The sequence below is a fragment of the Kogia breviceps genome, chromosome 9 (genome assembly GCF_026419965.1).
Source record: "Kogia breviceps isolate mKogBre1 chromosome 9, mKogBre1 haplotype 1, whole genome shotgun sequence".
NCBI lineage: Eukaryota > Metazoa > Chordata > Mammalia > Artiodactyla > Physeteridae > Kogia > Kogia breviceps.
Window position 1 is genome coordinate 57,991,299 of NC_081318.1, and position 18,601 is coordinate 58,009,899.

The window sequence follows — 18,601 nt, forward strand, 5'->3', positions numbered from 1 at the left end:
GTAACTCACTGGGTTACCTCAGTCGTAATTTCCCTACATATGATTGCAGTTTTCTAACAGCTAGTTTTCAGAGCCATTCATAAACTGTATTCCTTGAAAAACTTGGAAAATGTGTTCTATTATCATGTTGAAACCTCTTCCAAGTTATGCCTTCTTGATAAATTCAAGTAAAGTGTTCCTGACATTAGTTTAATTGTATCAACTATTTCTTATTTATAATTCTCCTAGAATTTAATCCTTTTTTTCAGGATGATCCAAAGACTTTTTCCTTTCATATAATCATGGTTTTAGCAGCAAACAACATACATTGTACACTAAACAGCATCATTTATTTTTAAGGAACATTTACATAATGTTGCCATATGGATATTGAAAACAAGACGGGTAATGTAAGCCTATAACATTGCTTAAAATATATTATGAGCATAACTAAAGGAAATATTGAGCCAATTTGTCACAGTTGTTTATTCTAAAGTAAAGGGGAAAAATGCCTTTGTTTTATAATAAACAGATGCCCATATAAGTGTTGGAATTTAAATTACTTTGCTACTCCTTTTTCAGATAGCCTAGTTTATTTGTTGTAACTTTATCAATTAGATATTTTTCAAAAGAGAAATTTTAATTGATAAATTCATTGAATGAATATTAAGATGTTTACAGTTGTGGACATGAACATAATAGGCTGAAAATCATGCTTTCATGGAGGTATAGTTCTAATGGGGAATGCAAACAATCTGAAAAATAAATAAGTAAAATTTATTGTATTTTAGAAAGTGACGAGTGTCTTAGGAAAAAAAAGAGGAGGAATATGAAATATCAGTGGAGGTAGCTATTATGGAATGAATGTTTGTGTCCCCCCTCAAATTCATATGTTGTAATCCTAACTCCCAATGTGGCGGTATTTGGAGGTAGGGCTTTTGGGAGGTAACTAAGTTTAGTTGAGGTCATGAGGGTGGTGCCTTCATGATGGGATCAGTGCCGGTATAAGAAGAAGAGACAGGAAAGCTCCCTCTTGCCCTATGCACATACACCAAGGAAAGGTCATGTGAGCCCTCAGCGAGAAGGCAGGTTTCTACAAGCCAGGAAGAGGACCTCACCAGACACCAACCCTGCTGGCACGTTGATCTTGGACTTCCAGTCTCCAAAATGGTGAGAAATAAATTCCTGTTGTTTAAGCCACCGAGTCTATGGTATTTTGTTATGGCAGCCAGAGCCAACTAATAATGGCCAAGTTTGAAGTTTTAGGTAGAGTAGCCAGGCAAGTAAAGATGTGAAGGAAGTGAGGAAGGGAGCCATGTAGATACTGGAGGAGGAGCATTCCAGTCAAAGGGAAGAGCAAGTGCAAAGACCTTGAGGGAAAAAGAAGATGGAATGGAGGAGATAATAGGGAAGGCGGTGGAGTATGAGGACAGAAAAGTAACCACGAATGGCCTTGTAGCTATTTGCATTTTTATTTTGGGTGAGATGGGAAACCACTGGAGGGGACTCAGCAGAGAAAGGAGAGACATAATCTGGTTTATGTTCTAATTATATACATTTTGCTGCTTTGTTGAGAATAGATTGCAGTAAATCAAGGTCAAAAGCAGGGAGACCAATTTGGATTCTATTATCATCATACAGGTGTGAAATGACAGTGACTTGGATTCTATTATCATCATACAGGTGTGAAATGACAGTGGCTTAAGCCAGGCTAATAGCATTTGGGATGGTAAGAAGTAGTGGGATTCTGAGTGTGTTTTGAAGGTAGAAATGACAGGATTTACTATCAGACTAGAATTGGTTTATGCAAAAGAGAAATTAAGGATGACACCAAGGTTTTTGGCTTGAGCAACTGAAAGAGTAAGTTTGTCATTAAAAAGAGTTGGTTTTGTGGGAAAAAATATCAGAAACTCAACCTGGGTCATGTGTTTCAAAGAGGAAAGAGTGATCAAATACGTTTACTTTATCCTTTCAGATGAAAACTGAGAAATGACTTTTGGCCCTGATAACTGTGATAAGAGCAGTATTAGGGTAGCCGTAGAACAAAAACTAGATTTGAATATGTTCAAGAAAGTATGAAGGAGAGAAATTAAGGGTAGTGAGTATAGATTCCTCTTTCAAGGAGTTTTGCTGTAAAAGAGAGCACAATATGGGGTAGTGTATATAGAGGGAAGGTGATTTAAAAGAATTTTTTTAGAGGGGAAAAGTAGCAACATATTTTTAACCTGGTAGGAATAATCCAATAGTGAGTGAGAAGTCGATGGTGCCCCAGGATGGGAATGATGAATGAATAGGTGAAAGAGGGTAGAATCTAATGCACATATGTAGGGGATGGCTATAGCTTAAATAACTTCTTTGGGAAATTGGGTGAATCTAGGTCAAAGGTTAGAAATGTGTAAAGTGAGCCTAGGACCTTTAGATGTGCCAAAAGGCAAGAAACTTGTCAAAAAACCACTGGAGTTGTATCAAAAGAACAGTAGAGTCAATTCAAAGGGGCTTCCACTAGGCCAACATAGATAATTTGTGCAGTGAAAGGATAATGGCTGCAATGGATTGAAACACATTAAGAATATGAAAACCCACAAGTTCGTAATGATATAAGCACCATACATACACTCAATGACCACCACTAGTCGCTTCTTGGAAACCAACATGTTATTCTTAAAAAATAATAAATAAAAGGCAAAGAATCAAGCCAGTCTTAGCTGTACCAAATCTGTTTCAGTGTAATCAGTTAGTTGATAAGGGAAAGTTCTTTAAAGAATTCCAGCTAATAAATGCAAAGGGAATGACAGAATTAGAAAATCATAATTTTGTAATCCTTAAGGAAATAATGGATCTATGCAATTGTCAACATGGATATAAAACAATTAGTGAGGAGTTGTTGGGGAACTTTATATTGGATGCATCACACTGACATCATCTGGACCCATCTGGATCTTATTTAAACAGAACAATCAGGCATTTGGAACAGGAAGTATAGGGCATCCCTTACACAACACTCTGGTGAAAAACTTTTAACCAAGCCTATATATCTATCATTTTACAGTAAATATAAGAAAAAACAAGTTAAATAGCATATTGGAAAGCAAACAGCTGAATATGTCTTGTGAGAAATTCTACACAAGAATATAAATGGGTATGAGTATAAAGGAGTATGTTTTTTCAATTAATGAATGGCATTTAAAAAGAGGGAGAGGAGGAACTGAAACTCAAAGGCATAATGAACCAAATGTAATATATAAAACTTAAGATTTTAATTCAAACAAACCTAAAATTCTAGACAGACGTTTTTGAGAAAATTGAGGAAATTTAAACATAGGCTGGGTGTTAGCTAATATTAATAGCTTTTATTTGAGTTATGTTTTATTACAAAGTCTTTATTTCTTAAGTATACATACCACAGTTTTATGGAGTATATTATATTGTTTTGGGCTTACTTTAATAAACTCTGTCTCCACACTCAAATGAAAGTAGTAGCTCTCCCAAATAAAAGTACAGGAGGAGACAGACAAAATTAGCAAAATGTTGACAATTGTTGAAACTGGGTGATTTAGTTAATTATACCATTCTCTCTTTACTCTTGTATGTTTAAAAATTTTCCATAAAAGAATCTGTCCTTTTTTTTTTTTTACACAGGAGAAATACAGAAGCAGTGAACATCACTGTTCATAAATCCTTGTGCTGGTGTTTATTTATCCACTTAGAATAATTTCTTAGTATAATTGCATTATTTCAAGTTTTGACATACATTTCTAATTTGTGTTCTGGAAAAATGTGTCAGATTTTATACTCTCTCCAACAATAAATGAAAAAGTCAACTTCCATTCTCTTGCCAATCTAAGCTTGATCAGTCTTTTAAAATTTAGTAGTCAGAAAGGTGGCAGTATCTCATTATTGTGTTTGTTTGAATTCATTACATTACTAATAAGGCTGAAAATTTATATAAAATTCACTGACCGATTTTTATTTTTTTCTTTGGTAAATTGCCTGTTTATATCTTTTTACCTATATTTCTTTTCAGAAATTATCTATTCTCTTTTCAATTTTAACAGTGCTTTGTATACTTTAAACACTAGCTCTTTTTTCTATCACCTTGCAGATATTTCGTGTTCATCAGCCTATGCGGTGTTTTTTTGAGTTTTCAATTTTTACATATTCAACGTTTTAAATCTTGGTTATATACCTTTCTGGCCTTTATTTCAGGCTAAGAAAGGTCTTTACCATTTCAATATTATAAAGTATGCCTTTATAGCTTCTTCTAGTTTTTTAACAATTTTATCTTAATACTTAGTCTTTGTTCAATCTGGAATTTATCTTTATATGGACTGTAGCAATCTAGCTTTATTTTTTTTTAATGGCTGGTTAATTATCCCAAAACAGTTTATTAAAGAATCTTTTTTTTCACAAATTTTATTACCACTTTTACATATGCTTATTTCCCATATATACCTAGTTCTATTTCTTGTCTACATCACTGATCTATTAATTTATGCATCAAAGTGACACTGGTTTAATTACTCCAGCTTTATAACATGTTCTAAAAGTCACTTTTCAGAACTTTCTCTTTTAATTTCTGATTATTCTCACATATTTGTCTATATCAACATTGGAATAAACTTGTCATGGTTCAAAAACAAAATAAAGTTTCATTAGGATTGGTATTATTAGTGTATTACAATCACAGATTGATTTAGAGAAACCAACAATTTTATACTAATGAGTCTTTTTATCTAATACTAATGATGCAAGATGAGTCCCTGTCTAGCTAAATATTCTACATATATCCCCAGTAGAGTCTTGAAGTTTCTTCATAGTTGTCCTTGATATTTCTTGCTAAGTTTATCCCTAGGTAATTTATATTTCATGTTGCTATTCTAGATGGCATCTTTTTCTTTTATATTTTTATATACAATAAACTATACTTAAAGTGTACAATTTTGAAAGTTTTCATATATGTATACAGCGGTGAATGCAACACTAGAATCAATACAGTGAACATATCCATCACCTCAGAAGTTTTCTTGTGCCTCTGTACTGTCCCCCTCCTCACTGTCCCCACATTTTGTCCCCAGGCAACCATCATCTTAGTTTTTTTTTTTTCTTTCACTATAAATGAGTTTGCATTTTCTCAAACTTTATATATATGGAGTAACACAGTATATACTTATACTTTTTTTCCTAGTCTATTCCACTCAGCATCATTATTTTGAGATTTATCCATATTATGTGCATCAACATTTCCTTTTTTTTTTTTTTTTTTTTTTTTTTTTTTGCTGAGTAGTTTTCTATCATATGGATATACCACAACATGTTTAGCCATTCATCTGTTGATGAACATTTGAGTTGTTTTTTAACTTGGCTGTTAAAAATAAAGCTGCTATAAACATTCTTATACAAGTCTTTGTATGAGCATGTGCTTTCATTTCTGTTGGAGAAATACCAAGGAATGGAATGGCTGGATTATATGGTAGGTGTATGTGTAATTTCTTAGGAAACTGCCAAACTGTTTTCCAATGTAATGTTGTTTTACATCCCTACCAGCAGGGTCTGACGGTTACAGTTCCTCCATACCCTCACTGATACTTGCTTGCTATGTCACTCTTTTTACATATAGCCATTTTAATAAGTATGTAATGGCATATCATAGATTAAATTGCATTTCCCTATTCACTAATACTATTGAACATCTTTTCATGTACTTATTTGCCATCTGTATGTCTTCTTTAGTGAAGTGTCTCTTCAAATCTTTTTCACATTTTTCTTCAGTTGTTTATTATTGGAGTTTTGAGAGTTCTTTAGGTATTCTGGATACAAGAATTTTTTTCAGGTATATGACTTACCAATATTCTCTCCCAGTCTGTGGCCTGTCTTTTCATTCTCTTTACACTGTCTTTGAGGAACACAGACTTTAAGTTTTGTTCATGTATAATTTATCAGATTATTATTTTATGGGTCATGCTTTTGATTTTCATATCTAAGAAATTTTTCCTAACCTAGTCGTTTGCAATGAGAGCTTATTTTTCTCCCTAGGAGAAGTCTCCAGAGAATTCAGAAAGTCTGAAGACATTTTTGCTTTACACAAATGGAAAGGTACTACCAGCTTCTAATGAGTAGAGACCAGGGATGCTGCTAAACTTCCCACAATGCATAGGACAACGCCTCACAACAAAGAATTATCTGGCCCCAAATGTCAATAGTGCTGAGGGGTTTTTTTTTTAATGGATTTTATTATTTTCTTTGTGTTCTTATCTCTTATCAGATAACTACTGAGTTATTGTCACTGCTGCTGTTATTGTTTTCCATCCCTACCTGAGCAATTGGAAGGTATTCAAGCAGTTTTCAGCTCCCTTTGTAGTTACCTGCTCTTGAGGTGAAAACACTCTCTAAACGTTCTACATTGGAAATATATGCCTCTTGACAGTCATTACTTTTCACAGAAACCTCTTTGTTGTTATTTAACTGTCCCTGGGTCTGTCTTGTATTTACCATAATAAAAAACCTTATTCTGTTATTATTATAGTCTTTTGGACAACGCATTGGTACTTTTCTTTGAACATCAGGATATGATGACAAAGCATCATCCAAGGGCATTTTACACATATTTCACAATGGGATAATCTTTATCTTATTTTACTTCCATCTGTTAAAATACAGACAACAGTTTTTCCTCACGAGTTTCAAGGGTCTTATTATTCCAAGGTGATTATGACTTGTCCGGAAATGAATAATAACCATCTTGGTCTATCTGTAGCCAGGTATAAGGGTTACATTAAAAAGGAATATATTCTATGAGGTTGTTATCCTGACAAACACTTTTGTCAAGCATCTGCACTAAGATGAATATGGCTCCTAATATTATTTATCTTCAGAAACTTGTTTCAGTGGATTGATTTATTGTTTACTTAGAGGACAGAAATGATGGTCCGGCTGAACACTCACATAGCTTTTGATTTCCAAAGAAACGTTCTGCTTTTTAAGCAGATTACTAATTTCTTTTTTTAAAAAATACATCTTTATTGGAGTATAATTGCTTTACAGTGTTGTGTTAGTTTCTGCTGTACAACAAAGTGAAACAGCTAAATGCATACATATATCCCCATATCCCTTCCCTCTTGCGTCTCCCTCCCACCCTCCCTATCCCACCCCTCTAGGTGGTCACAAAGCCCCAAGCTGATCTCCCTGTGCTATGCAACAGCTTCCCACTAGCTATCTATTTTACATTTGGTAGCATATATATGTCAATGCTACTCTCTCACTATGTCCCAGCCTCCCCACCCTACTCTGTGTCCTCAAGTCCGTTCTCAACTTAGCAGACTACTAATTTCTTCGTTCAATTCTGAGTCAAAATCTAACTTTCAAAGAAGATTATGTGCTATTGGTGGACAGTAGGTCTATAAGCCCTTTAGGAAGCTTCAGCAATTGTGCTCAAAGCTCCCCAAAGGCTGATGGAGAACAGAATATAGCAGAATATAAGATGTGAAAGTAAGTTCTTTGGTCAAAAATAAGTTGAATAAATAAGCAAAGAAGTCTTTGAGAAAGCCTTCATTTGACAAAGTAGAAGTATCCATCTTCTCTCTCATTTATACTATGACTTAGAAAATACATTTATATTACAAGTCCCTTAGACAGTGCATCCAGATAAATAGATACCAGAGCTGGCTCTCTTTTTGCTTTACCAAGCTGTATTTCCTGAAGGCACATCAACAATGTGAACTAAATGGTATCATTCCACAATTCACTTCTCGGTGCTTAAGTCAGGTGGTGACAATCCTGAGTTTAGCCACCTTGAATAATAGGTGGGAAAAAATATATAGAGGAGTTGGAAGCTGATAAATAGACTCAAGTCTTCTATTTCTCAGATGGATGAACTTAAAAACAAATCAGGCTAATCTGAGACTTCACTTGGGAGCTATGTTAGTTCTAAGTTTAAGCTGCCACTGAATAATGTCTTGCAAAAAAATAAAGTCCTGCAGTCAATCCTTTAGCATATGTCTCATTCCAAGGCACTGCCTTCATGACTTTTGTGCTAAGTTGTCACTATGAATGAATTGTGAACTTGTTCTCTTTGACCTCTAGAAACTTTGAGACTTGTCTCAAAGATTTTTTAAGGTCAAGATTATATTGAGAGACATTATTCTATGTAGATAAATCGCATCGAAAGAAGGGTAAAGTAATGAATTGTCAAGACATAAAAGATTATAGAAGAAATATTAAATGTAGAAAATGTTTTTTAAAAATGTGTGTGTATGAATGAGAATCTTCTTCAGAAAGCAAGCTTGCACGCTGAAGGAAGATAAAAGTAAAAGGACTGGAGAACTTCCCCAAACAATGGATTATTATAAAACCTCTTACATCATAAATGAAAACATACTTAAATAGTTAATATTTTAAAATTCTTAATTTAGGAATGCAAAGTTTTTTTTTTTTTTCTGAGAAACTACCCCAGGGGTTGAAGTTGCTTAATAAGAACATCTGTACATCTGTTCTGAAAGCTATGAGTTCAGAAGTTAATAGCCAGTCAATATATTGTGTAACTTGTAGGGATGGAATCAATTAGGTCTTTAATAATAATTAATTTTTTCCAATATTAGTACACCATTAATATGGCATCTGGAATTCCCTTAAAATGTCCTTGGAAATCCCCCGTATATTTTTTTGCACCGTGAAAACGTCAGGAAATTATTTTGAGGTTATCAAAGTGATGTAGTTGCCAATATTGCTCATTCCAAAGCTAAGTTAAGAAATCAAATTTCCTTCCAATATATATAATATATGGTGGAAACAGGACTTTCTAGAATGATATTCCACTGGGTGGGACATATATAAAGAAGAATCTACAGTAAAAGGAAAGGGGAAAAGAAATGATCAGACATGATCTAATGATATAAAGGACTTCATGATAAAGAAAATTTTAATACTAGAAAAGTTAGATTTGGAATTGCATTTAGCTCTGCTGTTTCTATGCAACAGAAACTTGGGAAATTTACTGGCTTTCTCCAAACCTAAGTTTCTCTTTTCGTAAAATGGGTTTAACGTTACTTATCTTGATGCATTATTATGAAGATTAGGCAAAATAATGCAGTCAAAAATACTTTATAAGCTGCAAAGCAGCTGCTGTGGTTATTGTTTTTGTTGTTGCCATTCTGTTGTTCACGTGGTTTGCATACACTTTATCAGTTGTTCTCAAACAAGGCTGTGCATTAACATCCACAGTGGAACATCTTCAAGATTCACATACCTGGACTCCATTTGAGTGCTGAACGTGGGCTCTAACATATCTATTTGGAAAAGACTATCCAGGCAATTCTGGTGTGCCGCCCTTAAGAACCATGAGGTTTATACTCTACTCTCAGGCCTCAGACTTCCTGGTCCCTAGTATTTTATAACTACCATGAACTAGACCACAAGCAGGAATCCTTTCTTCTTCAGTCCCAGAATTCAGTTAAGGGTTATTTTGTCCTATAAGGTTCCAGTGAACTGCCAAAATATGGAACTTACTACAATGGTGAAGAACTTTGGGGGAATAATAATTCAACAGCTTAAAGAATGCCAGTACTTTCCTTCTAATAGCTAGCTAAATATCTATTTCAATTCTATGTGATCTACCTATCACAAAATCTGGTCCCTGAGTTTGTTTGTTTGTTTGACTGACAATGGTCTATACCTGAAGATTAGGCATCCTTTTCTCCAGGTCACTGTTAGGGGCATGGAGGGGTCAGGGTAGAGGGCTCCATTTACTGCTTATGACATGTTTCCAACATCTCTCAGTGGAAGACAAAGGAGTTGATAACTGCCCTCTAAACACACACACACACGCACACACACGCACATACACACACACACACACACAGAATCGCCAACACTTACTCATTTTACTATATCCGTATAGTTGGCATACTATATTGACAGGCACTGGACTCCCTTTAGGGAATACATGTAAGTTGGGTTTTGCTGTTGAGGAATTCCTGTTGAGTGGATTCACCAGATAGAAAATAAGCATGCCAGCAACTGTAACTTTGTATAGACATGCAATAAAAGGAAGATGAATAGTGTCTTCATGTTAATTTAAACCAGCAGCAGGGCTTGAATAGTGTACCAACCATAAAGAAAAGCCCACACCCAAAGCTGTGGTGATTAATATTGGTGGTATCCACTGAGGCTTCTAACCCTTTCCAAGGCTTATCTCTGCTTACAATAACACTGTTTATTATTCTTTACTGAAGGTAAGCTTCCCAACTGATGCGATACTTTCCCACCAACACCATTTGTGCCTTTCATTCATTCATACTGGAATCTTTTGCTTGGCTAACTCATATCCATCCTTCAAGTTCGCTTCGAGTCCCTTCTCCTCTAAGTTTTCCCTGATTCCTACCCTGTCCCCTAAACTTAAGAAGGTGTTCCTCTTCTTTGCCCTTCCTTGCTGCACCCATAGTACACTATTGAAAACTGCCCTCCAGATCAAGGTTTCAAGGTGCCTACATTTCATAATTCATGAGTATGGAAAAGCTCTGAATTACTTTAACTTTCTTTCATTCCTAGAATTATTTGCCTTTCCCTTCCTAATAATTATCAATTTTCTATAGTCCTCATTTTTATGTATTTGTACAAGTTGTTAGATTTTTTGTGTGTGTGTGCGGGCCTCTCACTGTTGTGGCCTCTCCCGTTGCGAAGCACAGGCTCCGGACGCGCAGGCTCAGCGGCCATGGCTCACGGGCCCAGCCGCTCCGCGGCATGTGGGATCTTCCCGGACCGGGGCACGAACCCGTGTCCCCTGCATCGGCAGGCGGATTCTCAACCACTGCGCCACCAGGGAAGCCCCAAGTTGTTAGATTTTTAAGCACTCACAATTTATCTTTTAAACTGTCTCAGAGTTTACTAATATGTGACATCACATGCTTTTACTAAAGAAATACATGAATTGACACATCTTTCAGGCTCAAAATATTGTTTTGCTCCAAACTCTCAAAGAAGAAGATAACTTAAAGATAAGGAAACTGTACGGTTGTGTGTGTATGTGTGTGTCAGCTATAAAGCAAGACAAAAAAATGTCCTTTTCAAAACTACGACAACAAATCATAAAGTCTGAATCACTGATTCCAGTCTCAAATATTTCTTCCTAAAAGGTGACATAAAAACAATGTAAAATTAATTCATTTTAAAATAGATATGTGTATAAATATATAGCATTTTATAAATATTTTATTATATACTATTATTTGGTTGATGCAAAAGACAAAACAATCAAAGCAGAAAGTTGAACCCCACATACTCATGTTTTGTAATAAATAACTACTAAAAACAGTTTGACTACTCAGCCATAAAAAAGAATGAAATAATTCATTTGCAGCAACATGGATGGACCTAGAGATTATCATACTAAGTGAAGTCTGAAAGAGAATGACAAATACCATATGATATCACTTATATGTGGAATCTAGAATATGACACAAATGAACTTATCTATGAAACAGATTCACAGACATAGAGAACAGACTTATGGTTGCCAAGGGGGATGGGGGTTGGGGGGAGGGATGGACTGGGAGTTTGGGACCAGCAGATTCAAACTGTTATATATAGAATGGATAAAAGACAAGGTCCTACTGTATAGCACAGGGAACTATATTCAGTATCCTGTGATAAACCAGAATGGAAAAGAATATGAAAAAGAATGTATGTATATATGTATAACTGAATCACTTTGCTGCACAGCAGAAATTAACACACATTGTAAATCAACTATACTTGAATAAAATAAATTTTAAAAAATATTTTTAAAAAACAGTTTGGCAAAAAAAAAACAGTTTGGCACAATTTTCAGACTCCTTCTATGCCTATACCATGTACACACATGCACACACAGTATTTTACATAAAAAGTATCATACATCAATTTGGAAATCCACTCTTTTTACTCAACAATATATTATGGACACTTTTCTATGTCATATATAATATATTTTTATGCACATAGAATAACAGTGGTATAATATACTATTGAATATATTCAGGACTCTTAGAAGAAATAGCAATGATATAATACACTGAAATAAGAGAGCATCAAAACTGCAGGGTAATCCCAGACCTTTCCACGGCAGGAAATGACTGCACTAAGCCATCTGGGATGGCCCTACATCATGAGCCAATATCCTTTCAGCTCATAGTTGTTCATGTCTCAAGTGTATGAGGCCCCAGGAAAAGGAAAATAGACACATGATTACCCTGCCTAACTCTAAACTCCCTTTTAGCCATCTGGCTTCTTCATCATCCTGGTTTGACTTAATCATCCATCCTCAGGTTTTAATTGAAACTTTCATTGATACCACATGGTCTTTAAATTAGCTTCAGTTTTGGTTCCACACACGCAATGGATGTTCATAAATCCAGCTCAAATGAGTGGGTAGCATACATAATTTGAAGGCTCCACCAGGGATAGAGCTAAAAAGCCAGACCGATAAACATATCCATACTAAATATTCAGTAAAGACAATAGTGGAGTCAGAAGATACAAACACTCACACTCACACACATGAGAACAGGCTAAAATAAAGATTAGACCAAAGTCAATAAAAATCAAAAGGCTTTGAAGAACATCTCACTTCCACATTTAATAGGAAGTAATTTCAAAAAAGGAATGAAAGAAAAATCTTGGATCCTGTGCTGTGTTTGAAGTTCTGAGTCAGTTATCAATCAACAAAGACATGTGGAATATATGGTTTCTGGTCCCATCATGGTCCTTTCAACGAGAGAAAAAAGCAACACCCTCCTCCCACTGCCACTGGGCCCAGTACTCAGCTTCATTTAGGCTTCCTTGAAACTAAAACTTTTAAATAAATTCCCAACATGTAAGACCTCTACTCTCAATCCTCCACACATCATAATTTTCATGATACTGTGCACTTCCTTGTGCTAACCCAGGCTCTCTCTCTTATCCCATAATTCATACCCTTCCAGGGACCCTATAAAATTGTTCCAGAATTCATTCGCTAATTCCTCTATGTCTTTGCCCTCTTCTCCAAATTTTCTATCCACCATCTACTATATCTGCAACCCAGCTCTTATCTTAAAAGGCTCTCAAGTTATCTCAAGAATAACATCACATTATTTTCTCACATCCCATATACCCTCAATCTAGGAAGGAGGACTGACGTTCTCTTGTTCTCCATTGCTACTTTTGGATCATAAGCTCTTCATTCTCCTGAAATGGAAAGGGAAGGGAAGGGAAGGGAAGGGAAGGGAAGGGAAAATACTCTTTGAGGCTTACATCATTTAATCACATCAAACTCTCCACTTCTTAAATGCTGTTATCTTCTGAAGTCAGGATCACTGTCTGCAGATCACTAGGGAATTTGGTTCCTGGTTTGTAATTGTCCCTACCATCCCCAAGACACCATCCTTGTGTGTCATTCAAGTCCCCTTGGATCACCTGGCTCAATGCTTCGGCCTCTCAGTTCTTCAGTCTCTACACCTCCAATGAGCATGATCTCGCCTTGGACTTCTCTATGTCCAAAGCAATAATTCAAATATACCCTATTCTTTGACTATTAACTCTTATCCTCTCAGCTTGGTTTTTTAAAATTACTTCTGTTACAACAATCCTTTGACTTCATCATGGTCTCCAGTCTAATGCTCACTCTACTTCCTCCCAATTTATCTTCTGTCTTTCTTCTATATTTCCCTTCTGAGACCGTTTAGAATACATGCTTCATTGTTTCAATAAGACACTTGGCAATGCTATACATTTCATTGCCCTTCTGCTTTGTTCATTACTCCCCTCTAGGAAACCCCAAAACTGAATGTGTGTGACTCTCTGCTTTCCTGATGCCTGCCTCTCAGCAGCTGAGTGCAGTCAGAGACAATCACACACTAGGCCCGATCAGCTCCATTGTAAACCCTCAATCACCAGCCTCAAATGGGATCTTCAGCACTGCCTAACAATCTCATCAACTTTCTCGGTTTGTTCGGTTTGCTCACTCTTAAACTCACCTCAATGATTGTGTCACAAGTTTTCAGTTCTCCTCAAATCACTCGCCTTGTCTCTCAAACTCAGCAAATCACCTTTTCATAAAGAGGTAGGAACTTTACAAAGAACATAAAGAGCATCAGGAAGGATTTGCTTCATTTCCTTGATACCAGACAAATGTCCATCTACATGTCCAATCATCTAGATTTCTTTTTTCCTGGGAAAATAAAAGAGCTGCCTCTTTTTCTAACTCACTCTAAATTCTCTACCACCTGTGTGTTGGACTCAGTGCTTTCCTGCATGAGTTAAGAACATTTTGCTACTTCTCTCTCCTGTATATTCCCTCCCAGTCAATTGAACTTTTCCATTAGCTTTACACAAAGTTTCTGCCATTAAAAATGAAAAATCCTCATCAGTTCCATATTCCTCTCCAACTACTGCTCCAATCTCTCCTTCACAATCAGACTTCTCAAGTTGTCTGAACCTTTTGTCTATGTTTGATTCTTTACTCCTTATTCTAACCCAATCTATCATCTGGACAAATGACTTCCCTGAAAGTGCTCCCAATAAAGTAACAAAGTCCATAATAATGCTTAACCCAACTAACATGTTCATCTTATTTTAGTCTTCAACAAAATATGTCACTGTTAACCACCATGTCTCCTTCATGAAATACTGTATTCTCTTGATAGATTACAGAGGAGAAAGCCCGGGAATTAAACTTAAAAAAGCCTCATTATCTATTGACCTGGAAGAGAAAAATGGCCTTTTGAATATAGCAGATTAGGCCTATACCTTGTTGTCTTTTCACCCACTTAAACTTTAATCCTGGTAACTTTACCTGCATCCACAGCTTCAATAGCCAATACTCACAAGTTTTCCAAGACTGGAAAACTTGTGCCTTCAGCCCATGCGTTCCCTCTGAGCTCAGAATACCATACTCAACTATCTACATATCTCATTCAGGATATTTCAAAAACATTTCAACAAATATTCAAAACCAAACATCAAATATTCCCCCAAACCTGGTCATTTTTCATTATTTTTAAGCTCAGGACATAGTACCACCACCCAAGCAATTGCTCAAACCAGAAACCTACATGTTTGTATTGATACCTCACTTTCTCTCTATGCTTCATTCCAAATTCTCATCAATTTCTGTAAGTATTATGTCCTAAATACCCCTTAGCATTGCCCATTTTCTCCATCTACACCACTACTGCTCTAGTCCAGGATGTCAGGAACCCTGCCCTGAACATGTAGCTTCTCCATCTTTATTCCTCATCTACCCTCTCCTTACCTAGTTTCTGCCTCAGTTCACAACTCAATCGTCGTTTTTTTTCAGGGAAGCCTTCCCTTATCTTCTCCTCAAAGTCAGTTCCTTCTATTCTCTGTCTTGGATCTCTTCACAATTGCATTTATACATTTGTTTGTGAAATTATGTGATTAATGTCTCTCTCCCTATGTTCAATGGTAAGTGACCTAAGGACAAGGACAAATCTGTTACCTACCCATTGTTTTATCCCTGGATTTAGAACAGTCTTTAAGCACATAGCCAGCAGTCAGTAAATATTGGTTGAATCAGTGAACTGCCTGAAGAGGACTGAAACTTTCCTAACTCTGGTGTAGCATTGTTTTATCCCAGAGAATTATTTTATGAACCAAACAGCTCCCAGAGTCAGTTCTCAGTTCTATGATTCTATGCCCTGTGATTCTATCCCTCCTCTCAGAAGCCGGCACTTCCCCTCTCTTTGCTTACCCATTTGAGAAACATCATCAATAGGGAAGATAAGTAAGGAAATCAAGGAAAAGATCAATAAAAGGCATGCCCCTATTCTTCTATTAAAGATATAAAAGTTAATTTTACTGTGTACCTGGTTCAATGTCATCTCCTTAAACTGTATTCAGGTGCATCTCAAAGGACAATAGAGGATATAGGCCTAAAATAAGCTATAGACAAGTTGTTCCTCCATCCTAGGGGACAATTTAATGAAAAATCCATGCATGGAATAGCTTCATCTATTATTTTAGGAAACAATAAGCTTGAAACAACTCAGCACTATTTGTCCTTATGATATGGTGTGGAACTCTCGGCTTTAATTGTTTATCTAACATATTTGCAAACTCACATTGCATGAATTTAAACTTTGCCAATCATCACTCCTACTTCACTCTATTATTGATGGATATGGTCTGCTTTAGTCTAGTTAGCACATTATACTGGATGACATTCCAAAAGAACAACTGTGCATTTTCTCTAAGCACACACGATGGATTACAGTCCCAATAGCTTTTTAGGCACAAATGTTGACTCTGGTAATTTAACCATGACCCTATCTCTGAATTTCATTATACAGCCCTCGGGCACTTTGGTAAAGCAATAAGTCTCAAGCAGCCAAAAAGAGGTAAAATGCTCAAACTGTAACACTCCAGACTTGGAACCAGCCATTTCTAGCAGAAATTTCATAGAGAAAATCTTTAATTTAAAAAGAAAACAAGAGGCTTCCCTGGTGGCGCAGTGGTTGAGAGTCCTCCTGGCGATGCAGGGGTCACGGGTTCGTGCCCCTGTCGGGGAGGACCCCACATGCCGCGGAGCGGCTGGGCCCATGAGCCATGGCCGCTGAGCCTGCGCGTCCGGAGCCTGTGCTCCGCAGCGGGAGAGGCCACAGCAGTGAGAGGCCGGACTACCGCAAAAAAAGAAAGGAAGAACACAAGATAAAACCTTAGTAACAGTGGGTATAAATTGGTGAACTAGCACCACCCAAGACTGCTGCAACAGAGGTGGCATGTGAGAGAGATGCATGTAGCAACCTAACTTCTGTGCTGTGGTGGATCCTTTTTCATTTTAAATTTGAGCTACCAGCTAATCTTTACGCAGAAGAAAAGCCCCAACCCGTATAAACGGGTACAGTCTTTCTGGGAAGAAGTTTAGCGGTATGCATCTAGACACCTTGGATCTTAGTAGAGATGGAATTCAAACACTTGATTTTAATCATTACTGTAGTCATGATTCCAGTGCCTAAAATAAGTAAACCAGATAAACTGCCCTTCTGTGTTACTGAATGGCAGTTTTCCTCTGGGTGTGCCAAATATAACAGCAATTGCATGCTATGACCAAAAGATTTTAAATCTATCCACTGCTCTTTTTTTTTAATATAATTTTTTATTTTAGAAGCCTTTCCTTGACCTATGAATTTTGAGTCTTTGCCCCAATCACTCTCAAGGGCACTTAATGTGCCCTGAAATTATTTATTAGGTCTCTGTATATTGACAGCCTTTACTCTGCTTAGAATAAGAGCAGGGACCTTGACAGTTTTGTTCACCTGGTTTCTCCACAACATGGTCTGGCATATAGTAAACACAATAGATAGTCGAATGAATGACTATTGAACATGGTGCAATTATCATAGGCAATCTGTGAGATTCTACAAGAAATCTATCATGTTTTATAAATACTTATAGGAGATCCATAATGGCAGTGTAGGCATTATAGATAATCAATGGGCTCCAGTTGGTCACCTGCTCTGAGACTACAAAGCCTTTCTGATTGTTTTTAAAGGGACAAAACACCCTACAGGCAATCTGTGATGGACCTCCTATTCCAAATGTTATAAAATGGGGCTACAGTTTATTGAGAATTGCTTGGTAGAGAAGAAAGGAAAGGTATTTTGCAGGCTGCCACAGAAGAAGCAATAGGAGTAAAGGCATGGCGGCAAGAGAAGGGTCTGAAGCCTTGGGAGCCAGGCATAGGCAGGGCTAGAATATCAGCCATGCTCTGAGCATGGCAGATGACTAGAATTGGTATAGGGTCAGACCATGGAAGACTCTGATAGTATGGAAAGGCGTTTTTACTTCAGTTCTTCTCCCTGAGCATCAGATTCCTCACCTGTAAAATGAGCTGGCTGGGCTATTTTATTTTTCACTGCTCTTTTTAAAAAATCTGCTTACTGTTTAGACACTGGATAAAGTTATGGCAGTGTTCCCTAGAGGAAATTGAGTTTGACAACTTTTTGAAAACCCCTAGAATAGGCAATTTCTAACTGGACTTTGAAAACTGAAACTATGTCTACCTTTCCAAATATAAGAAATATTAAAGTTAACAAACACATTTGTTTCCTAGAAAAATTAACCATTTCCCAAAGACCAGCAAAGCTTAGCATTAATGAAAATTGCCATCACCTGTTATATCCTCTCTCCAAACAAAGTCTAAATACTTATACAACTGGCAGGCTAATTGCTTAATAAGCACACCCCAGCAATGCTGTCAGCTCTGGAGAAAAATTATTTCACTGACTATACACCTAGTCCTAACAGGAGAGAGGGACCCATGTGCCAAATCAAATGAATAACTCCGTACAGTTGATTCTCCTGTCTCACTTTGAGAATCAACTGTAGGGTGTTATTAGTCCCTTCTTTAGAAGATCCAACACAAAATAGTGTGACTCTACTCCACATCTTTGAGGCTGGATTGCCTCCTAAGTCGGGATGTATATTCTCTGATCAGTGGATCATTTAGTTTGCTAATTTTCTGTACGTTCAATTGAGTACTCATTACCTATTTATGTAATGAAAATGTTTTCCCTTTTTTTTTCATGGAAGTGCTACTACAATATAACAGGGATATATTAACTTTGATGCATAATCAAGCTAACTTTTAAAA